We start from the raw sequence: 24,961 nt of genomic DNA, 5'->3' as shown, positions 1-24,961 counted from the left end.
TATACCCCCACAGATCTCCTCCAGCCAGGTACTAGTGGTAAAACACTTTACCGTACCTATTACCCTCACTTATTTGAGCAAAAGACAGTACACCATGTCTGTTCTTCTGGACTCCGGCGCTACTGGGAATTTTTTTGATATCCAACTCGCTAAACAACTGGGTCTTACTTTCATCACTAAACCCCAGCCTGAATCCATCTGGGCTGTAGATGGATCTGAATTATCCTCAGGTATGATCAGTTATCAAACCCCGCCGTTGGTTATCGTTTTCAATAACGGTCATTCAGAAAGCCTTGTGTTTGATCTGATTGATGCCCCCAATTTCGGCGTTATCTTGGGAGTACCCTGGTTACAGCTTCACAATCCCGCTATAGACTGGGTGAAAAGAACCGTCACCTTGAGTTCCCACTTCTGTAAAACTCATTGTTACCAGGAAGCACGCGAACCAGATCTACCAATATTTTGTGCAGTTCAATCAGGGGCAGACTCTTGTTTGCCCAATCAATATTCAGAGTTCGCCAATGTCTTTAGTGAACAGGAAGCTACCAAATTGCCTCCGCATATGAGTTATGATTGTAGGATTGACCTGATACCTGGCGCAGATTTACCCTGCAGTCGTATATATGCCTTGACCCCCTCAGAGAATGACTACTTGAAGGATTACCTAGATGAGATGCTGGCAAAAGGATTTATCAGACCGTCTACTTCACCTGCGTCTTCCCCTTTGTTTTTCATTGATAAAAAGGAAGGAGGTCTTCGGGCTTGCCTGGACTATAGAGCTCTGAATAAAATCACGATAAAGAACAAATATCCTCTTCCTCTGATACCTGTCCTTCTCGACCAGATCAAGGGAGCAAAGATCTTTACGAAAATTGATCTAAGGGGTGCTTACCATTTGATCCGGATAAAGCAGGGAGATGAATGGAAAACTGCCTTTCGCACCAAATTTGGACTTTATGAGTATTGCGTAATGCCGTTCGGGCTGTGCAATGCCCCGGCGGCGTTTCAATACTTCATAAACGACATTTTGAGAGAATACATCGATATCTTTGTAATCGTCTATATAGACAATATCCTAATATTCTCTCAAAACGAAACTGATCATGTTACCCATGTCCGAAAAATCCTACAGAAATTACAGGAGAATCAATTATATGCTAAATTGGACAAAAGCATGTTTCACACTGCAGAAGTGGACTTTTTAGGCTTCACCATTAAGCCTAGTGGCCTTCAGATGGATCCTAAGAAAGTAGAGGCCCTGGTTCAATGGAAAAGTCCCACCTCAGTCAAGGAAATACAATCTTTCCTAGGATTTGCCAATTTTTATAGGCGATTCATTGACCGTTTTTCTGAAACCATTTCCCCTATTACAAAGCTTCTGAAAAAAGGGGTGCCTTTTTTATGGACTCTCGAGGCCGAACAAGCTTTTTGTGACTTAAAATCCAAGTTCACTTCCGCCCCTATTCTTCGGCACGCTGACAACACTCAACCGTTTTATGTGGAGGCGGACGCCTCTCAATATGCGGTAGGGGGTATCCTTTCCCAAAGAGACAACGAGACAGGTCAAATGCATCCCATAGCATATTATTCCAAAACCTTACTACCTGCAGAAAGGAATTACACCATCGGGGAAAGGGAACTGTTGGCCATCAAGTTGTCCTTTCAAGAATGGAGACATCATTTGTTAGGGTCTCCCCATGTGGTTACTATTTATTCGGATCATAAAAACCTTCAGTTTTTCAAGTCCGCTAGAGCTCTTACACCAAGACAAATGAGGTGGTTATTGTTCTTTAGTGAATATGACTTTCTGATTACCTATCGGCCTGGTACACAACAGGGAAAAGCGGATGCCTTGTCACGTCTCGGACAGGAAAAGAGCTCAACCCATGAACAACCACTTCCTATCATTCCTGAGACCAAGATCCTTGGAGTGGGAGAAAAAGACCACAATCTTCTGGAGGAAATCAAGGGACTACTCTCAGATATATCACCTGAGGAGTGGTTGCACAATCCCTTGCACACCATGAAAGACGGGTTGTTTTATCATGACAACAAGATGTTTGTCCCTGCCTCTACCCTGAGACAAAAAATCATAGGATGGTGTCATAATAGCACCTTGGCAGGACATCCAGGGGGTCGTAAAACTATTGATCTATGCCATAGATGGTTTTGGTGGGAATCTCTGGCCCAAGATGTAGTGGATTATGTAAAGTCTTGTGCAATTTGTGCACGCCAAAAAGCTTCCCATTGTGCACCCACAGGGCTCTTAAAGCATATAGCCATACCTCCCGCTCCCTGGCATACTATAAGTATGGATTTCATGACGGATTTGCCCCCTTGTCAGGGTTATACCACTGTTTATGTAGTTGTGGACATGTTGTCCAAAATGGGACATTTCATTCCGTTAAAGAAAATACCTTCCTCCAAAGAGCTAGCATCCGTGTTTTTGGATTCAGTGGTGAAATTACATGGGTTGCCTACGGTTATCATCTCTGACAGAGGTCCCCAGTTTGTCTCTAAGTTCTGGAGAGGAATGTGTGCTGTCTTGGGTATTGATCACAGGCTTTCCACTGCCTATCACCCCCAAACAGATGGGCAAACTGAAAGAACTAATCAAACCTTGGAACAATTCCTGCGGTGTTTATTAACATCTATTCCTTCTACTTGGGTTCAAGCTCTTCCTCTAGCGGAATTCGCATACAACAATTCAAGCCACTCAGCCACAAAGGTCTCTCCTTTTTTCTTTTTACACGCCCAGCACCCTAGAATGCTTCCCATTGTGTTACCCTCAGATGACATTGCAGTGCCCGCACTAGAAGAACACCATGCACATATTCAGGACATATGGGAATCAGCAAAGACTGAGCTAGGGAAGGCCAAAGAAGCAATGAAGAAACAAGCAGATAAACACCGTAGAACAGAGCCCGTGTACACTATAGGAGAGAAAGTGTGGCTGTCCACAAGAAACCTCAGAATGGAAGGGTCGAAAAAATTCCAACCTAGATTCATAGGGCCTTTCCCAATAGAGAAAATTCTAACCCCTGTCACCTTGAAACTTCAACTACCCCCATGCATGAAAATTCACCCTGTGTTCCACAGTTCATTGATTAAAAAATACATACCCTCCAATGTCCCTGAAATCCCTCCTCCACCCGTACAGATAGATGGGGAAACTGAATATGAAGTACGCAAAGTTCTGGATTCCAGAAGATTCAGAGGTAAACTCCAGTACTTCATAGATTGGGTGGGTTATCCCCCGGAAGAGAGATCATGGGAACCGGCTGATAATATACATGCGGTCCGACTGATCCGACAGTTCCACAGACTTCACCCCTCGAAACCTGGTCCTGGGAATAGGCCTTTGAGGAGGGGTACTGTTAGGGTTTAGCAGCCTTGACTTGTGTGATTTCCTATGGTTTGATAGTTTTTACCTACCCCTGGTTGTGAGAGCGCGATCATTTGTAGACGCTCCCTACAGTGAATAAGGAGGAGCGGCAGAAGGAAGCCTTTGCTTGGCTTACTGCATCGTGACCACGCCCCCTCTCCACTTCCTGGTTCCTGCTCGTGTGTGTGTTTGGACCTCTGGGGATTCGGAGAGGTTCCCTTCGCTCTTTTCCTGGTGCTACCACCTTGTTCCTTGTATAATTCGCCCCGGTACGTTGTGCCTGGATGCCAGCCGGCACTCGGCATTTCCTCGTTGTCCGCGAGTCCCCGAACGTGGCGGCCCTACCAACGCTCACGCATTTCGCGGGCGTATTCAGCTCGTTGCCTTCATTCCCTTCACTCCTGGGGGCTGAATTCAATTCCTTTTTGTTTGGGCATTCTGTTTTTGAATACTCCTATGAGAGTGAGCGCTCCGCCCTGTTTCCTCAAGGGCCGGGTGTCTCTCCTCCTGAGAGTGTACTGTCCCGCTGTACTTACCCCCCGTGCAGCCGGGCGGTGCACCTCACTCCCTCCTTATCTTTTGAGTTGTGTATGTGTGTGGTTGTACTGCTCCGCTGTGTTGGCCCCTTGCAGCCGGGTGGTGCACTTCACTCCCTCCTTATCTTTTGAGTTGTGTATGTGTGTGGTTGTACTGCTCCGCTGTGTTGGCCCCTTGCAGCCGGGTGGTGCACTTCACTCCCTCCTTATCTTTTGAATTGTGTATGTGTGTGGTTGTACTGCTCCGCTGTGTTTGCCCCTTGCAGCCGGGTGGTGCACTTCACTCCCTTACTCCCTTTTTGAGTTTACGTCTGAGGTGGGGTGAGTCCTTCGTGAGTTCAACTATCCTTGCCAAGAAAGGGATTATCTACAGTCCACTATATCCTGAACTCAAAGTTGAAGCTCGCCTGACCTACACTTGGGGTAAGATCAATCGAGTTAATCACACATGTCAATGTTTTGTTCGTAAGATTCAGAGTAACTGTGGGGAGTGTTATTGTTTATACCTTGGTTTTATTTCCTAGCCTGGACCATCCCCTGAGACGCCTTCTGTTCTTCGTTACCCCTCGTATGAGGAGAGTGGTGGACACTCCTTGGGTAAATTCCCTCATACTTTTAGGGGACAGTAGACAGGAGTGTGTGTCATCTATCACATTCTTGCTTCTGTGTCCTGGAGGTGGAGGGATTTGTCTTCGCTCCCGTGGAAGCTGGTCCTTCTCCTAACATTGGACCTGCTGTTTATTACAGAAACATGGCTTAACAGCTCTTGTGCCCCCGATATTGAACTGGCCATTCCCAGAGGGTTTAAAATACGGAGGAAGGATAGAGCCAGTGGCAGAGGAGGTGGTGTTGCCGTTATCTTCAGGGAGACGTGGGTCATAAATATTGAAAATACGGATGCTATAGCGGAGGGGGAGGTTATGAATTTCTCTTTAATTTTGTCCCCTCATTTTACACTGGGTGGCTCTCTCATCTATCGACCGCCAGGCCCTTTTCTTAAAGCCCTTCTGGAGACTTTGGTTCCCCGAGCAGTGAGGTTTTCACGTTTTCTTTTGCTTGGTGACCTTAACATCCACATTGATTGCCCTGCTCTTCAGGAAAGTAAGATTTTACTTGACTCCTTTGACATGGCTTCATTAACCCAATGGGTGTCCTTCCCCACTCATTTGGGGGGGCACACTCTAGATGTTATATGTTCCAACTTTCCTTTGAAGGTAGATGTTCCTCAAACTTTGACTTGGACTGATCATGGGCTGATTAGATTTACTTGGTCGGCCATGAAAGAAATGCCCAAGTCTGGTCGGAACATGCTCCCCCTGAAGATCAATGTAGGCAATTTTATTGCCTGGCTTGATCAAAATAGACCTAGCCTGGGTACTGAATTGGATTCGGCCCTTAAGGCGTTCGACGGGTGGCTGAGAGCGGGGATCTCCGCCTCATCGAAAGGGTCTAAATCAGCTAGAGATAGGTCGACCCCCTCGCAGACTTGGTATTCGCCTCAATTACGAATACTTAAGCTTGCTTGTAAGAAACTGGAGCGAGTGTGGCGGACAGCGTACTGCCCCCAAGCCAAGGTAGTTTTCCGTACAGCTCAGAGGGAGTATTATGCTAGCATTAAACGGGCTAAATCGGAATATTTCGCCAGAAGAATTGAGATGGCTAATAACAATAGTCGGGAAATCTTTTCCATTGTCAGGAGCTTTCTCTCTCCCTGCGCCGAACAAATTGCGGTGAAGCCTTCTACCGAATGGTGTGAGAATCTCTCCTTGTTTTTCCTAACAAAAATTGCTATTATACAGCAAAGTCTTAGAGTGGTTACGGGCGAGAATAGGATTGGTGATATTATTAGACCTATAGTACCACCTATTCATATCATGGACAGATTTACCCCCCCCCCTCAGTGGATGACACCCTGTCTGTGATTAAGTCTCTGAGATCTGGTGCCCCTGATGATATATGCCCAGCTCGGTTGTTGGCGGCAGCTGCTGAATCAGTGGCATCGGAGGCTGCGCAAATAATTGGCCTTTCTTTTAATACTTCTGAGGTGCCCTTGGAATGGAAACAGGCAAAGCTTCTTCCCCTTTTGAAGAAGACGGGGGCTGACCCTGATTTACCGGGCAACTACAGACCCATTTCCCTGCTTCCAGCCATGGCTAAAATTGGAGAGAAACTTGCCTTTCGTCAGCTGAATGCATTTGTGGAATCCTCGGAGGCCCTCCATCCTGCCCAGTCGGGCTTTCGTGCAGCACATAGCACGGAGTCAGCTGTGGTGGAGATCACGGAGGCAATCAGGCAGTGTTTGGACAATGGCGGCAGAGCAGTTCTAATTTTATTGGACCTCTCTGCCGCATTTGACACTGTCCCGCACTCACTTCTTCTGACTAGATTGGCTGAGATTGGGGTGCTGGGGTCTGCACTAGAATGGGTGAAATCTTTTCTGTCCGACAGGTCTCAGCAAGTTTGGGTTCCCCATTTTTCCTCTTCGGTTAAGCCACTTATTACAGGGGTCCCCCAGGGGTCTACTTTGAGCCCCCTACTTTTTAATGTGTACCTTACTCCGCTTATAGTGCTGGCGGAACAAATGGGGGCCAAAATTATCGCGTATGCAGATGATACGCAGTTATTATTTACATGGCCTGATACAGCACTCAACACGGAGGTCATTCGGTCCTGTCTTTCTTCGGTTATTAATTGGTTGGCTGCAGCTCAATTGAAATGCAACGAAGACAAAACTGAAATTCTACTGTATGGACATTTTCCACCTAATTTCAGAGAACTACTGTGGCCCTCAGATTTTCCCCTGCCAAGCTCAGTTACCATCCCGGCTAAGAACCTGGGAGTTTGGTTTGGAGAGGATCTGAGATTCGAGGGACACATACAAAAACTTACGGGGGTGTGCTTCGGATCCCTTAGGGCCATGCGAAAGTTCTTTCCTTATCCAATTCTGTCCCTTCTGTAGCACCTCGGTACACATCGGCAGATCTTAGGACTCTAAATGTCCCCCCTTGTGAGGCTGCGCATTCTTGGGTGGTCACTGACAGTCGGTTTAGATCTTGTCCCTTCTGTAATTATCAACTTAATAGTCCTGTTCCCCCGCCTACCCAACCCTGTAATGAAATTAAGATCATTCAGGCGGGCCTGATCAACGCCAGGTCTCTGGTGTGCCATACGGCTGAGATCTTTGACCTATTAGCAGAAAATGACTTTGATCTACTCTTTGTCACCGAGACCTGGATGACCGACTCTTGTTCACCGGTAGTCGAGTTAGCTATCCCCCGGGGTTTTAGGATCTGCAGAGTAGATCGTAGAGCAGATGTGGGACGAGGTGGAGGGGTTGCCGTGATCTATCGGGATCACTGGACTCTCACCTGCGAACATCTGGATGAATTGAAAGAGGCAGAACTTCTCCATTTTTGTTTGGAGCTTAGTCCGCATTTTACCTTAGGCGGCACGCTAGTGTACCGTCCCCCAGGCTATGTTGGAAACTTCATTGGATCCCTGGAGGAGGTAATCGTGCCACGAGCTTTACGGTTCTCCCGTTATCTACTGCTGGGCGATTTTAACATTCATGTGGATTCTGAGAATACCACTGAAGCTACTCATCTCAGTGAGACTTTTAGCATGGCTCACCTCTCTCAATGGGTTGATGCCCCCACTCATGCGGGTGGTCATGTTCTTGACTTGGTATGTACCAACTTTGACATCAGTTTGTCCCCCCCGATGCCTATGCTGTGGTCCGACCACTGCCTGATTAAGTTCGCTTGGCAGTTAGATGAAGATCTGAGGAAAATTCCTTCTTTGGTACATCGCCCACCGATTAATTTGATGTCCCTATCCGAGTCCCTTTCCGACACCCGTCCGGTCCCTATGATGGAGCTTGAAGCGACTGTTGACGCATTCAATTTGTGGATAGCGAATGGCTGCCTCCAATAATGCGGGTGGTATCCGTCGGATGCGATCGAGACCCTCACAACCATGGTTCACGCATGCTCTGCGCGAACAGAAGTTGGTTTGTAAGAAATTAGAGCGAGTTTGGAGACAAGCTTACCTGCCAGCCGATAAGAAGTCCTTACGTGCAGCCCAAAAGGACTACTACGCTGCGATTAAGACAGCTAAAAGCAGGTATTATTCGGACAGAATCGAGAAGGCGGATAACAACAGTAAAGAGATCTTCTCAATTGTACAAAATTTTCTATCTCCATGTGCTGCACAACCTCGGCTCCCTTCTTCCGCTCAATGGTGTGAAGAACTGTCTTGTTACTTTACGGACAAAATTGTAAAAATTCAATTGGACTTAGAAGAGGCTCAAAAGTCCTTTATGACCCCACCTGCCCTTTTATTATCGGATAGCCGATGTTTAGAGGATCAGTTTGTTGCTTTCCGGCCGGCCTCGGAATCAGACATACGGCAAATCCTGGCAGCGTTGAAGTCCGGATCTCCTTCAGACCCCTGCCCAGCCAGGGTTTTGGGAGGGATAGCGGATATTATTAATCAAGAGGTGACTCAAATCATTAACCTCTCCCTTTCCATGGCCTTGATTCCGAGATGTTGGAAGGAAGCAAAACTGCTCCCACTGTTAAAAAAGGCTGGTCTAGATCCAGCAATGCCATCGAGCTATCGGCCCATCTCACTGTTGCCAGCTCTGGCGAAGATGTGTGAGAAGGTGGCTTTTAAACAGCTGGATAGCTTCATTGAGTCCTCCCACGCCCTACATCCTGCTCAGTCAGGGTTCAGAGCGGCTTATAGTACCGAGACAGCACTTGTCGAGGTCGCGGAGGCAGTCCGAGAGTGCTTGGACGGGGGCGGCAGAGCGGTCCTGATTCTATTGGACCTCTCTGCCGCCTTCGATACGGTGCCCCATGCCTTGCTTATTGCAAGACTGCGAGCCGTCGGCATTTCAGGGTTGGCTCTTGACTGGTTGTCATCGTTTTTGAGCGATAGAACTCAGCAGGTCTGGATGCCCCCTTACTCTTCGGCCCCGAAGAGACTGACAACTGGAGTTCCGCAGGGCTCTACGTTAAGCCCTTTATTGTTTAACGTCTATATGACCCCTCTATTATATCTGGCGGAACAGCTGGGAGCCAAGATAATAGCTTACGCAGATGACACACAGCTGTTATTCACCTGGCCTAAGGGTGTGTCTGATCCATCAGCAGTCCAGCACTGTTTGTCGGAAGTATTTCGGTGGCTTGCACAAGTCCAACTTAAGTGCAACGAAGATAAGTCCGAAGTCCTGTTCTTCGGCGCTTTTCCTGACAACTTCAAGGATCAGATTTGGCCTCCGGACCTGCCCTGCCCTAGTGCGACTGGAGGCCCAGCTAAGAACTTGGGGGTCTGGTTCGGGCAGGATCTGAAGTTTTCGGATCATATAAAAAAATTGACCGGCATCTGTTTTGGTACCTTGCGCTCCTTGAGAAGATTTTTCCCTCTTCTGCCCAGGGCAGCCAAGGAGACTGTTCTTCGAGCCCTGATTTTATCTCGGCTCGATTACGCTAATGCCTTATTTAGCGGCCTACCTGCGTATATGGTTCATCGCCTTCAGGTGTTACAAAACGCTGCAGTACGTCTGCTTTTCTCTCTCCCCAGGAGGTCGAGCGTGCGGAGCCACTTACGAAGTCTGCATTGGCTTCCAGTACCACACCGAATCCTGTTTAAAATTCTTGTGCTGGCATTCAGAGCAGCTCATGGCCTGGGACCGACGTACTTACAGAAACGGTTTTCATTCTATACTCCTAACCGTGCTCTACGATCGGCCAATCAATGCTTATTGGCCATACCCAAATACAAATACGCACGTTTGGGCGGCCAATCAATCTCAGTTAAGGCAGCTTCTGCTTGGAATGCCCTCCCCTTGTTCCTTGGAGCCTCGCCGACCATTACTGTTTTTAAAAAGGAACTTAAGACTCATCTGTTCAATGCTCCACTCTAACAGATCGTTCTGGCTTTGATCCATCACTCCTGCTGTCAAATCACTCACCGCGCCAGGATACCCTGTGGTAATTGAGCGCGCTATAAAGGTTTTAATAATAATAATAATAATAATAATCTTCCTTCAGCTGCAAGAGAGTCGGTTGCAAGGGCTCTAATTCTTTCTCGGCTCGACTATGCCAACTCTCTGCTTAGTGGCACACCGGCCTTTCTTGTCGCCAGATTACAGATCATCCAAAATGCGACGGCAAGACTTTTGTGCAATGTGCCTAGCAGAGAGAGCGTACGCAGTCATCTGAAGGAATTACACTGGCTGCCGGTGCCTCAAAGGATTACTTTTAAAATCCTAACATTTGCATTCAAAGCAGTTAACGATCTTGGGCCTGCTTACCTGAAAAAAAGATTCAGCCGGTATATTCCTACTCGATCTTTACGTTCAGCGGATGGGAATTTTCTGAAGATACCCCGCTTTCGGCGCGCTCGCCTTGGCGGCCAGTCAATTGCCGTCCTGGCAGCTTCAGCCTGGAACACTCTGCCGCTGTTCTTGAGATCGATGCAGAACTTTGTCTCTTTTAAGAAAGCTTTCAAAACGCACCTTTTTAGATCTGCGTTTTAGTTCTCTGACCACTTTCTGTCTTTTTTTGGCCACATGCTTGTTCTTCTCTTTTTTTCTCGCGCCAGGATACTCTGGTAGTAATAGAGCGCGTTATAAAACTGCTTACATTAAATTAAATTAAATTAAATTAAATGATCAAAAGGGGGGAACAGACTAAAAACCAGAAGCTGGTGACGTTGCTTATATATCTTTACTCTTTGTGACGACGGGTCATGTAGTCCGCTGAGATTAGCATAACTGTTAATATTATAATATACATATTAACAGTATGTAATCCCTAGGGGAAAACACACTAACAACTGGAAAGTGGTGACATTGATTGTAAATGTTTAGGGTTTGCGCTAACGGGTCACCAACACCTCTGAAGTGAAGTACAGTGTCAATATTATAATAAAGAAAGTCACAATATATAAGCTGAAAGGAGGCAGAAAAGGAGCAATGTTTGGTTGTAATCCACCTGTTTCTTAAAACAAGCTGCTGACATTGCAGAGAAAAAGGGAAAAACATGCAATAACACTTTTTTCTAGATATAAATGTTTAAATATTGACAAATAGCCACAAATTATAACTATCTACTATGCCAAATTGAAACAACTTACAACTCCGGAATATGTTTGTTGACGCAAAGCAAGAATCTGATGCTAGAAAAGGGAACCTGCATCACAGATTAGCGACGCAGAAATAACTCGCGAAAACGAAACTAATCACACAATAGGTGTGGTTTATATAGATTTTGGTTGTTTAGTAGTCTATGGAAAGAAGATTCGGCTCCACCTATGTAGTTGTCACGTTTTACAGTTTACAGGTGCTCACGTTTTCACTGTTTTACTTGTGCATGTGTTGGGAAAAGTTACAAACTGTGAAGCTGTAAAGGTTTTGATTACCATAGTAACACGTATAAGGTCCTTATTAACTACATAGGTTGGAGAGTTTAAAAAGTGTTACCTGGTAAACTGTGTCCTTTGGATTCTCATGATTAAAAACATCTAAATAGAAGATATTAAAAAAAAAATTGTTTACAATAGAAGAAAAAAAAGAATGTATTAATATTTGTTATCACTATGTTTTTTAATTAAAAAAATGGCAGCATTTGTAAAGCATAAAGCTACCCCCGGAAATGTGTCCTGGCGTTTTGGGCGTTAGGAAGATTAAGCAAGATGTTACCTACAGTGAGATAGTGGTGGGCTAAAATGCTGAAGGAGTTTGGAATCGAACTGTGAACGCTGTTCTTGAAAGTGAGGTATTATAGGTGCTGCGTCATACTTTTACCACACTTATATGTTAATTACTGCTAATTAAGTTGAAAATATTCTTAAATTATAAGTAGGGCTCCTTGATTTATGTTTTTATTGATTTTTACAGATAAATACAGACAGAAAAGTATTTTTCTCTCTGTATATATTTTCAAGTGTGGATAAATACGGAAATTGGGTTATTTTTAGAGTGTGTGTAAATGCTGTCAATGATGAGTACCAGGACAATAGGTCGGTCGTTCTAAAAGTAAAAGTGTAAAAACAATAAAAGACTTTTAGTAAAGAGCCTTAAAGAGCAATACATATCCTCGTATAAGAAAACTTGCACATTTTAATAAGAAGGTTGTGTATAGTTTATCATCTAAGTGTGATTACATGAGTGTTGCCTTAAGTAAACACACGGTGGTTTGGAGCAGAGCGGCGATCTACTTGCCCGAGAGCCCAGCTGATGCGAGAGCCCACGGACGCCGCCCCTCCCATTTGACGCACTGAGAAAGACGCTTTCTTTTTCTCCAGCCGAGGAAATCCAGCTCCGGTGTTTCCAGCCGCCCTTGCGGGTTGCTGGGATATCGAGTCCTGAGAGAGAGATACCAGACCTCCTACATTCTATTACCCAGGTACGGAGCTGACTAAACCCTTGAGAGAATTCTTGATTCAGATTCCTTGGCAAAACCCAACTTAACTTAAACTGCAACTTACTTACTCCTTCCCACGTATTAGGCTTAGGTCAGGTACACCGGGGGTAGGCGTAGATTAGAAGCACCAGTTGAGTACGTTAGTCAATGTTTTTATGTATGTATATATTTTATCCATTTTAAAGTATCATATGGCTAAGAAACCATATCAATGCTTTTACAGTATTATTTCATAATACTCCTTTTACTGTACGCACTTTACTTTATGTTAAGTATTGCAATTGTGGCAATTCATTTCTCTTGCATGAGAAAGAAGACTGCTCAATAAATAACACCTTTTATTGAAAACGCCCGTCTCTCTATTTATCTGCACTCTGGTGAAACTAAGTACGCACGGTTGACTGAGTGAAATAATTGTCTATTGTTTTCACACGACTCTAGAGATACACTCTTATTCTGAGGGAGCAAAGTTGTCATGTTTTATGGTTGTCAGACGCTAATCCCTTCTTGTCTATCCAGGGAAGTTAAACTCCTCCTTGTTTATTCGAGAAAGTTTCTAGTGACCTCCGAGCTAGCTGGCAAAACTAATTAAGTCTAATATAGTCAGTAGAGATCTAGTCGACCTCAGTCCTACGTCTACACTGCTGTTTATATTATTCCAATGCGCAGAGCCTATTTGGAATATAGGAACTACACTACACCATCAACGGTGCATCATGTGCTGGTGGGGGTCTGCTCTCTGGGGACATGCTGGACCCTGCTTAACGTTTGCTGTGGCCCTGCCTTCTGCCCTCTGCATCATGTGTAATGGGGGATGCAACAACAGTGTACTTCTTCCTCTGCTTTGGCGGGGTGTGGATGGGAGTAGAGGTATGGGGGACTCCACCGCTGACACATGTGTTTTACGTTCCTTCACCAACATCAGCCTCAGGGCAGGCAGGGGTGATGTATGCCTGTCCTTGATGGAGCTCGTGTCCATGGGAGAACCCTTGGCCCTGGGAGGTGCCTTGGCCATTGGAGGGGTCCTGTCTCTGGAATGTGCCTAATCCGTGGGCGGTGCCCTGTCCCTGGGAATTGGCTTGTCCTTTGTATTGTCCCCGTCAATTGTAGTGTACCTGTCCTTTGAAGTGTCCTTGTCCTTGGGAGTGTCCCTGGCCTTGGAAGGTGCCCTTTCCTTTGTACTGTCCTTGTCCTTGGGAGTGTCCCTGGCCTTGGCAGGTGCCCTTTCCTTTGTGGTGTCTGTAGTGTTTGCCATTGTTTCCATTCTAGTCTTTCTGGAATTCTGTTCCCTCTCCATTCTATCTCTTATCTCTTGTGTTCTATTTAGAATGTGTTTTGAAATTGTTAAAAACAGTTATTGCTGGGACGTACTGATGAGCTGCTGCGCAGCACCTGCTACAATAAATCTTAACTTCAACTACGACGATTCCGACTGATTCACTACAAAAAACGTGGCGACGATCGTCTACAGGTGTCTGCTTTTCAACCCACGCGTGCAACAAAGAAAGTGAACCGCAAGCGAAAACGAGAAGTACCCTTCGAGAATTGTCACGTTCTCTTTTGGACTACTTCAGCCTTTCAAATAATATACTCCCCTAGTATATTTAAACAAGGTACTGTACAATTTACATACCTTACTTCAAGCGGTGGCAGCTCTACTCTCCGTGTGGTTATTCTTTTATTAACGTTCATCCTATCTTCACACGTCACTTACGCTATCCACTTAACTCTCTACGTCGTCAACGTACTAGTCAGTGTCGATATTGGATTTAAGATATGCATTATCCTGCGCAACGTAACTAGCGTACTAGAGTGACATCTGTGACCCTGAACACGTCACTGGAACGCAACGTTGTTCGTGTGAAATGCGTAGTTGAACACCATTTTAAAAAAAAGAAATTTTTTTACGCTCTTTATTGAAGGTGTGAGTAACGCGCAACACTGGCTCTGAAGCAAATATCCAGTACGCACGTCAACGGAGTCATTACAGACTTGACAAACAAACAATTAACAACCAAGCTCTAGAGTGGACACCGTATTTCAACAGTGTTACCGTGTACTGCATCCCTGCTGTGATAACGGTACTGTACCTCTACAGAGTGACTGGGTGAATTATAAGACTGACTCTTTGTGTGTGAACTATACCAACTACAAACTCAATTTTTCGCCTCAAATTGCAGTACAACATCGCTTCACTGAAGTCATAGTTCTATTTAAAAAAAAAAAAAATCTTTTCCACAGGTTAAACTCATATTGTATCACAGTTAATTTTCGCAGTTAAGGTCAAATAATTATAAGCTTCATAATTCAACAGTCATGAGTTTGCAAGCAGTTTCTCCTCCACCACCTTTTCTTGACCTTCCTGGTGATCCCCCTATTATTTGGAAGCAATGGTTTGATGCATTTACTACTTACTTAGGTGCTATTGGAGCTTCCAGGTACAGGGCAGAAAGAAAAAAATATCTTCTTCTGAATAGCCTTGGTTTTGAAGGTCGCTCAATCTTTAAACATTTACCTCCTTTAGTACTTGCACCAGGTGAAGAGGATTTGGATGATTATAACCAAACTGTAAGACTCCTTGAGTTACGTTTTGATATTAAACCCAGTTTAGTTGTCGTCAGACATAAGTTCTACAAACGTGATCAGAAGCAAGGTGAAAAAGTCGAAGATTTCATATCTGCACTTAGAATACTGAGTGCGGAGTGTGAGTTTGAGAACTTCAGAGATCAAATGATTAGAGATCAGTACATCTGTAAATGTCTAGATAAGAGTATTCAACAAAAGTTGCTTTCCTTAGGTAATCCTTCTCTGGAAGAAACTGTACGAGTAGCTAAAAGCATAGAATTTTCGAAACTTTCCGTCAAAGAACTTGATGAAAAACCTTCTTCGTCCTTTAGTAAAGCAGAAACTGTTGTCAGTGTTGTTAAAGTTATTGACAATAAGACAAATGCTTTTAATCGTACTGATAACAAATTCTTTAAACAGACTAATATTTGTTTCAAATGTGGGAATTTTCCACATTCCAAATCTGGACGTCCTTGTCCAGCCAGAAGTGTCACATGTAGGTTATGTGGTAGGGTAGGCCATTTTGCTAAAGTCTGTCAAAGTGTAAGAAGAAACTCGTCTTTACCTCAGTCCAACAAACAGTGGACCAATAATTTTAATCCTACTTCTGTGGCCTATGTCTCCGATTGTAACCAAGATGATTCAAGCATCCAAAACGATTTGAGAGATATGGTTGCTGTCGTTGGCGTCAGTATTGATGATCCTGAGTCTGAATGTGTGGATCCATATACTGACATTGGCATTGGTGATAAGATAGTTTGCTTATTAGTAGACTCAGGTGCCAGAATAACTATGCTTACTCAGGAACTATTCGAAGAAGTTTGGGGAGATCGTAAATTGTTTCCTCCTGACAGACTTCCTCTTAACTATGAGGGTAAAAGGATTGAACTTAAGGGTTATTTCGAAGATTCTATTGAATTCAGGGGGAGGAATTTTTTTGGCAAAGTGTATGTTTCAATCAAAGGCCTAAACATCCTTGGTTGGTTTCATCAAGGTCTGTTTAAGATGGTCCTCCGCCCTGGTACTAAAGATCCCATATCCATTTCTGTTGTACAAACTGATGACCAGCTATCTACAAGTAATGTTCCCTCCATTCAGAGCGATGATTTCATTGACACTTTAGTCAAAGATTTTCCTTCCGTTTTTAGTAGTAAATTGGGTGAAGTGAAAGGGTTTCTGCACACCATTCGTGTCAAAGACAATGCCATCCCTATTAAACACAAACTGAGGAACGTCCCGTTCAGTGTTAGAGATCAACTTGAATCTGAGTTGTTTGATCTTTGCAGTAAAGGGATATTTGAACCCATTGAATCCTCCTTATGGCTTTCCCCTTTGGTGGTTGCTAAAAAAAAAAATGGGGAGCTTCGTGTCTGTGTGGATTTGCGCAGTTTAAATAAGAACATCTGGGTGGATTCTTTTCCTCTTCCCAAAATTCCTGAAATGTTGTCACTTATTGATGGTTCCAAGTGGTTTAGCAAATTAGATTTGGCATCCGCGTACCACCAGGTGGTACTAGACCCCGCTTCCAGACACTTCACTGCTTTCGTTTCCCCTGTTGGTTCATTCCAGTATTGCCGTATGCCTTTTGGGTTAGCCTCTGCGGCAGCTGTCTTTCAGAGGATTATGACCAACATCTTGAAAGGTATTAGTGGGGTAGTGGTTTTCCAGGACGATGTGCTTATTCATTGAAAAACCTGTGTGACTCATGATGAGATTTTGAGGGAAGTTTTAAGAGCTTTGAGTGATGCTGGTGTTGTTTTAAAAAAAGAAAAATGTGTTTTTCAGGGCACCAACAGTGGAGTACCTCGGTCATGTTTTGTCTGAGAAGGGTGTGGAACCAAGACCTGGTCTTGTAAAAGCAATAGTTGATAGTCCCGCACCCAAAGACAAAAATGGTTTAAAGTCATTTATTGGACTTTGTGAATTTTATGCCAGGTTCATACCTAACTATGCTTCCAGAGTACAACCATTGTCCAACATGCTTAAAAGGGAAGTTCCCTTTTTTTGGGACGCTAATTGTGAAATTGTTTTTACTTGGATCAAACAAGAATTGATTGGCTCTAAAGTTTTGAAACCTTTTAATCCCAATTATTTTCATCACTGTTGATGCCAGTGGGCTTGGGTTGGGAGCTGTCCTTACTCAGGAAATTGGCGGTGTTGAGCATACTCTTGGCTATGCATCGAGAGTTCTCCATGGGGCTGAATCTAATTTTGCGGTAATCGAGAAGGAACTCCTTGCCTGCTGGTGGGCAATAAGAAAATTCAATCCTTACATCTGGGGGAAGCATTTTCGTTTGAAGACCGATCACAGTCCTCTAGTTTCTATCCTTACTGGTGTTCGTATCAAAGAACACTCCCCTAGGATTGCCAGACTTTCTACTAAATTGCTCCAATATGATTTTGAGGTCAGTTACATACCGGGTAGCAAAAACACTAGGGCTGATTATTTTTCGACGAACCCTGTTGGCATTGACTGTGATGGAGATGTGGAGGAGGATTATGATGAAGAAGATTGCTTTGTTGCTTTTGTTGGTATGGATGACATGCGTTCTATCAGTGAGAGATAATGGAGAGAACATTTGTCTAGTGATGTCCTTCTCAACGAAGTGATTCAGTATATTAAGGATGGATGGCCAAGGGAGAAGAATGTTCATGTGTCTCTTCAAACCTTTGTTAAAGTTTCTGACGAACTTTCTATTGAAGGAGGGTTGCTCATGCGCGGTGATAGACTTATTCCTCCTAGTGATCTCAGGATCAGAATTGTTAAAGGTGCGCATGAGGGTCATCTTGGCAAGACGTTAACCAAGAGAAGAGTTAGAGAACATTACTGGTGGCCCAAAATGGATCAGGATGTTGATACGGTTGTTGAAGAGTGTGTTGTCTGTTCCAGTGCTGAAAAATGTTTAAAAACACGTTCTCCTCCGTTGCAACCTATTCCTTTCCCTGATAGACCGTGGGAAAAAATAGGTATTGATTTAGTAGGTCCCTTTTACTTACTCCCTCCTTCCTCCAGGTTCGCGATAGTAGCTGTTGACTATTATTCAAAATGGCCAGAAGTCCGTTTTGTTAGCGAAGCCAATTCCAAAAATGTTATTGACTTTTTGAAGGACCTGTTCTTGCGTGAAGGTTTTCCGTCTTCTATTATAAGTGACAATGGTTCTCAATTCATCAGTCAAGAGTTCAGCTCTTTTGTTTGTCAGAGTGGCATTGAGCATTTGAAGAGTGCTCTTTATCACCCTCAGACGAACGGTCTTTGTGAACGGATGAACAGAGTTCTCAACAGTTGCATTCAGTGGGCTATTGCCCAACACTGTCATGTTCCCAACGCAGTTAGATCAATGTTGTGGTTCTATCGCACCACCCCTCATTCCTCCACCAAGGTGTCCCCCTTTGAGTTATTGCGAGGGAGGAAACCGTGTTCAAAGGTATGTCCAGGGTGGATGTCACGTTGGGTTAAACTCAATTCCCTCAACAATGTGGATGAAGTCGCTAGGTCCAATGTTATGTATGTTCAGTCTAAGCAAAAAAGTGATTTTGACTCTAGAAAGAAAGTTGTTTTTCAACCATTCAAGGTGGGTGAGAGGATTAGAGTAAAATTACCTTCTCACACCACCAAGGGCAGTCCCAAGTTTTCTGAACCTTTTGTTATTGACAAAGTTTGTGGTAACTCTGTGAGAGTCAATATGAAAAATTGGTGGAACGCTGCTAGGGTTGTTAAAGTGAGCAAACCTATTGTTGATCTCTCCTCTTCTGAAGATGATGCTGTGTTACCTTCTACTTCTTCTGTCCATGTGCAACCTCGTAGGAGTGTTCGCACTCGTTCTGTTCCTGCAAGGTTTCGTTGATCTTTCTTTTCATGATGCTGTATTGTTCTCCACCTTTCCTGTCCAGATTTTGTTGATTTTTCTTTTCTCTCCTCCTTTTTATCCTCTTCTCTCTTTCCTTTTTGTTTTATAGGACAGAGGATAATGTAGTGTTTGCCATTGTTTCCATTCTAGTCTTTCTGGAATTCTGTTCCCTCTCCATTCTATCTCTTATCTCTTGTGTTCTATTTAGAATGTGTTTTGAAATTGTTAAAAACAGTTATTGCTGGCACGTACTGATGAGCTGCTGCGCAGCACCTGCTACAATAAATCTTAACTTCAACTACGACGATTCCGACTGATTCACTACAGTGTCCTTGTCCTTGGGAGTGTCCCTGGCCTTGGGAGGTGCCCTTGCCTTTGAGGTGTCATTGTCCTTGGGAGTGTCCCTGACCTTGGGAGGTGCCCTTTCCTTTGAGGTGTCCTTGTCCTTGGGAGTGTCCCTGGCCTTGGGAGGTGCCCTTTCCTTTGAGGTGTCCTTGTCCTTGGGAGTGTCCCTGGCCTTGGGAGGTGCCCTTTCCTTTGAGGTGTCCTTGTCCTTGGGAGTGTCCCTGGCCTTGGGAGGTGCCCTTTCCTTTGTAGTGTCCTTGTCCTTGGGAGTGTCCCTGGCCTTGGGATGTGCCCTTTCCTTTGTAGTGTCCTTGTCCTTGGGAGTGTCCCTGGCCTTGGGAGGTGCCCTTTCCTTTGTAGTGTCCTTGTCCTTGGGAATGTCCCTGGCCTTGGGAGGTGCCCTTTCCTTTGTAGTGTCCTTGTCCTTGGGAGTGTCCCTGGCCTTGGGAGTACCTTTTGAGGGGGATTCCTGTGTTACATGTGAATCCCTGTCCCCCAACACCCCTTGAGGATCCTGTGTGTCAACTCCAGGGTAGCTGATGTCGTGTTCGGTGAAAGATTTCCTTGTCCTAGGGGATGGTGTATGTGCCCTGCCTTGCTGCCTGCGGCTGCTTCTAGTGCAGTACCCAGAAAATGAGGCCTGGTCTGAAATCTCACTCACCCCTGAGACATCAAGTGGTGTGGAGGGGGAACTGAAGTAGAACCTTGTCCATGCAACTGTAGAATGGCTGCAGACACTGTGTTTGCCAATGACTGAACTGTTCTGTGGAGACCAGCAACATCGCCATGCATCCCCTCCATGAATGCTACCACCTGCCCCAACTTCCTATCGTGGTCTTGGAATGCATTGATCATGTTGGTCTGCCCTACACACAGCTGTCACAGCAGATCAACAGCCTCAGCACAAAGTGCACTTTGTGTCACAGGGGCAGGGGCAGCGGTGCCTGCACCGAAGGCAACTCTGCTCCCCCTACTCTGGCGAGCACAAGCAGTACTTGTTGCAGTTGGTGGCAGTGTGGGCCCTGTGTGCTGTGTACCGACTGAAGGTGTTGATTGCCCACTCCCTGTGTCTTCTACCAACAGTGCTGACTCACCACCACTGTCTGAAGATGAGGACGATGGTGTCTCCACATGTGAGTCCTCAGGGACAGTTCTCTCCCCCTCTCCGGGGCTGCTCTCTTCAGTCTCAGTCTGCGTGTGTGTGATCTCGGATTCGGATGCATTGCCACCACTCATCTCCGTCGTCTGTGGGTCAGTGCCCTCTGCCAAACCTGAAAGAGAGAGAAAAGATGTTTACCTAAGTGCCACACTCACGTACTGAAGGTTACAAAATCAAAACTTTCCTCACAGTCGACTAACATGTAGCACCCATCCGGCACACGAACCACCCCTACCAGACATCCTCACGACAAAGAACCGGGGGTGCCTGTGAAACATGTACATCAAACAAACAGGGCAAGTGCATGCAGACCACCACACATGTGATGCCATGGGACCACAGACCTCAACGGCATGTCCTGGGACCCTGCACTACAATGCAACTGGTATGTCCACCTGGCGGACATGGATGCTAACGCTCACACCGCTAATGGCACCAACATGCAATTGCACCAAAACATACGCACCCCGGATGTCACTACTGTGCCATGGCCAGTGGTGGGTGACCGGGCAGCACCCGGCAGTGGGTGACCGGCCAGGGCCAGCGGTGGGTGACCGGCCAGGGCCATCCATGCCAGGGTGACCTCAATGCACAGGGCACTCACCCACCGCCAGCACCCGGTGGTGGTTGACCGGCCAGGGCCGACGGTCTGCGGTGGGTGCTGCAATGTGACTGTAAGGGGAGGTACCAACTGCCATTTCCACTTGCATATTCAAATGTATGTGTTAGCCTGCCTCACCCCCCGGAATGTGTGCTCCGCCATTGCGATGCCAGTGAGTGATGTTTCTCAAAAGAAGCACCATCGCTGTAGTGCGCACATGCGTTTGGCGGGGTGTGACCGTGATGGTCCTTGACCATGCAGCATCTTTTATGCACAATTGCAGTATCAAGGATCATCTTCTGTGTTGGGGGAAGGCGTACCCGGATGTTGTGTGTACGCACACTGCATGTCTCCGCACACATGTAATGTTCATAGTTGTACATGTGTGTCAGGACCTGTCCGGAATGCATCAAGAATCATTATGTCAAGTCAATGGCCCGTGTCCACGTGTGTCATTCATGTCCATTGGTTGCATGTGTCATCATACTATTGACCTTGACAGTGGTTAACAAAGGCCAGTGATGTGCACCCAAGTTGTGTCAGATGTGCATGGCGATGTGTTGCATTTTGGTTTTGCGGACACCCGTTTCTATTTCTACATATCTACACAGTACATCAAGGCTGTGTACCCACATTCAGAAGCTGTTGTGAGTGTGTTGTTTGTGTGTGCAAGTAGCAATGATGGGGTTATACATGTATTCTGCGTATGCGTATGTGTGTCGCCTGTTGTGTGCCCATGCATGTCATGTGAGGATGCCCAGCATTGTAGGTGGGGTCATGGGTGCATGAAGACAAGGAGGGTGTGTTCCATGTTCGTATTGTGTGTGCACGTCCATGTGTGTCTGTGGGGACACTTGTCCACACTTGTGCCCTCAGTCATGTGATGTTGGCTGTTCTTTCAACATGTGTGCACGTTACATTGTACATGTTTGCACACAGGATGTTGTTTGTGGGTGAACATTGTGTGTGTAGTTAGCTGTACTGCCTTATATTTCGGTCACGTCACACATACAATAAGTGTCTGCTACATGTATTATTTGTATTGTGTTGGTCAAGATGTGATAGTCTGGCACAGCTATGCGGTGTTGGTCAATTGACATCTGCTCCCATCTACTCCCACACAGGAGGGCTCCAAATGTGCATCGACCCTACACTGTGCTGGAGGACATGGTTAACGAGGAGGTGATCCGCAAATTCCAGCTTGACCGACGTAGATTGCAGGAGCTTGTAGCCCAATTGGCACCTCATCTGCAGCCACGCAGGACATATCCAGGACCTATTACACCCACAGCAAAGGTGATGGTGGCACTTCACTTCTTCGCAACAGGCACTTTCCAGTACACAGTTGGTCATGCCGGGGGGATGTCACAATCCATGTTCAGCATGGTACTGCGGGATGTTCTGAATGCCATGATGCATTACAAGGATGATTACATCGATTTCCCATGGCCGGCAGAGTTGGCAGCAGTCAAAGGGGACTTCTATGCCCTGGCCCAGATTCCACAAGTATTGGGTGCCATTGATGGCACACATATTGGTCTCATTCCACCCCAGGCACGCGAACCCGTATATCGCAATCGGAAGCACTACCATTCGATCAACGTGCAAGTGGTGTGCCTGGCTGACAACATCATCTCCCATGTGTGTGCCAGATTTCCCGAGTCGGTACAAAAGGGGGTGGTGATGGACGGAGCATCTGAACCAATCAAACACTCACACCCAGTCAAAAGATCTGGGTTTGATCCATCGCCGTTCTTTAGCCCACTCTGCCACCCCAGTTCAGACATGGCTATATGCAAATCAGTCTGACCCTGTGCCTCATGGGAACAGTCCAGCCCGAACTGCCAAGCCATGCCTTCCCTGGACCGGAAACAAGCTTCCGAGGACCGGTTTCTGGCATTCCAGCCGTCTTCAGCCCGGCTTGCTTGAAACCAGTGGCAAAGTGAGCAAGGGACTCACGTCTGAGCATACCCTGACACACTTACGGCGGCCAAAGCGGTACAAAAGGGGGTGGTGATGGACGGAGCATCTGAACCAATCAAACACTCACACCCAGTCAAAAGATCTGGGTTGGATCCATCGCCGTTCTTTAGCCCACTCTGCCACTCCAGTTCAGACATGGCTATATGCAAATCAGTCTGACCCTGTGCCTCATGGGAACAGTCCAGCCCGAACTACCAAGCCATGCCTTCACTGTACCGGAAACAAGCTTCCGAGGACCGGTTTCTGGCATTCCAGCCGTCTTCAGCCCGGCTTGCTTGAATCCAGTGGCAAAGTGAGCAAGGGACTCACGTCTGAGCATACCTTGCCACACTTACGGCGGCCAAAACGGTACAAAAGGGGGTGGTGATGGACGGAGCATCTGAACCAATCAAACACTCACACCCAGTCAAAAGATCTGGGTTTGATCCATCGCCGTTCTTTAGCCCACTCTGCCACCCCAGTTCAGACATGGCTATATGCAAATCAGTCTGACCCTGTGCCTCATGGGAACAGTCCAGCCCGAACTGCCAAGCCATGCCTTCCCTGGACCGGAAACAAGCTTCCGAGGACCAGTTTCTGGCATTAAAGCCGTCTTCAGCCCGGCTTGCTTGAATCCAGTTGCAAAGTGAGCAAGGGACTCACGTCTGAGCATACCCTGCCACACTTACGGCGGCCAAAGCGGTACAAAAGGGGGTGGAGATGGACGGAGCATCTGAAACAATCAAACACTCACACCCAGTCAAAAGATCTGGGTTTGATCCATCGCCGTTCTTTAGCCCACTCTGCCACCCCAGTTCAGACATGGCTTTATGCAAATCAGTCTGACCCTGTGCCTCATGGGAACAGTCCAGCCCGAACTGCCAAGCCATGCCTTCCCAGAACCGGAAACAAGCTTCCGAGGACCGGTTTCTGGCATTCCAGCCGTCTTCAGCCTGGCTTGCTTGAATCCAGTGGCAAAGTGAGCAAGGGACTCACGTCTGAGCATACCCTGCCACACTTACGGCGGCCAAAGCGGTAAAAAAGGGGGTGGTGATGGACGGAGCATCTGAACCAATCAAACACTCACACCCAGTCAAAAGATCTGGGTTTGATCCATCGCCGTTCTTTAGCCCACTCTGCCACCCCAGTTCAGACATGGCTATATGCAAATCAGTCTGACCCTTTGCCTCATGGGAACAGTCCAGCCCGAACTGCCAAGCCATGCCTTCCCTGGACCGGAAACAAGCTTCCGAGGACCGGTTTCTGGCATTCCAGCCGTCTTCAGCCCGGCTTGCTTGAATCCAGTGGCAAAGTGAGCAAGGGACTCACGTCTGAGCATACCCTGCCACACTTACGGCGGCCAAATCGGTACAAAAGGGGGTGGTGATGGACGGAGCATCTGAACCAATCAAACACTCACACCCAGTCAAAAGATCTGGGTTTGATCACATCGATTTCCCATGGCCGGCAGAGTTGGCAGCAGTCAAAGGGGACTTCTATGCCCTGGCCCAGATTCCACAAGTATTGAGTGCCATTGATGGCACACATATTGGTCTCATTCCACCCCAGGCACGTGAACCCGTATATCGCAATCAGAAGAACTACCATTCGATTAATGTACAAGTGGTGTGCCTGGCTGACAACATCATCTCCCATGTGTGTGCCAGATTTCCCGGGTCCGCACATGACTCCCACATCCTGCGGAGCAGCATTGTCCCCCAACTGATGGCCAATCTGCGTCAAGAACGTGCGTGGCTTGTAGGTGAGTGTGCTGTGATTACTATTGTGTTGTATGTGTGCCATGCTGTTCCCAACAATCCTGGTAATGATGTATGTGTCTGTCTTCCCCCTCCTAGGCAACTCTGCGTACCCAAACCGTCCATGGCTGCTAAGCCCCCTACGGAATCCTACTACTCCAGGTGAAATGCGCTATAATGAGGCCCATGGGAAGACACGTTGGGTGGTGGAACGTACATTTGGACTGCTGAAGTCTAGGTTTCGCTGCTTGGATAAAACCGGAGGGGCCCTGCCATACTCACCCGGCAAAGTATGCAGAATTGTGATTGCCTGCTGCATGCTCCACAACCCGGCCTTAAGCAACAATATTGAACTGATCATGGATCCTGCA

The sequence above is a fragment of the Lissotriton helveticus genome, chromosome 10, assembly GCF_964261635.1.
Source record: "Lissotriton helveticus chromosome 10, aLisHel1.1, whole genome shotgun sequence".
Taxonomy (NCBI): Eukaryota; Metazoa; Chordata; class Amphibia; order Caudata; family Salamandridae; genus Lissotriton; species Lissotriton helveticus.
The sequence above is the reverse complement of the archived record's forward strand: the minus strand, read 5'-3'. Positions refer to the sequence as shown.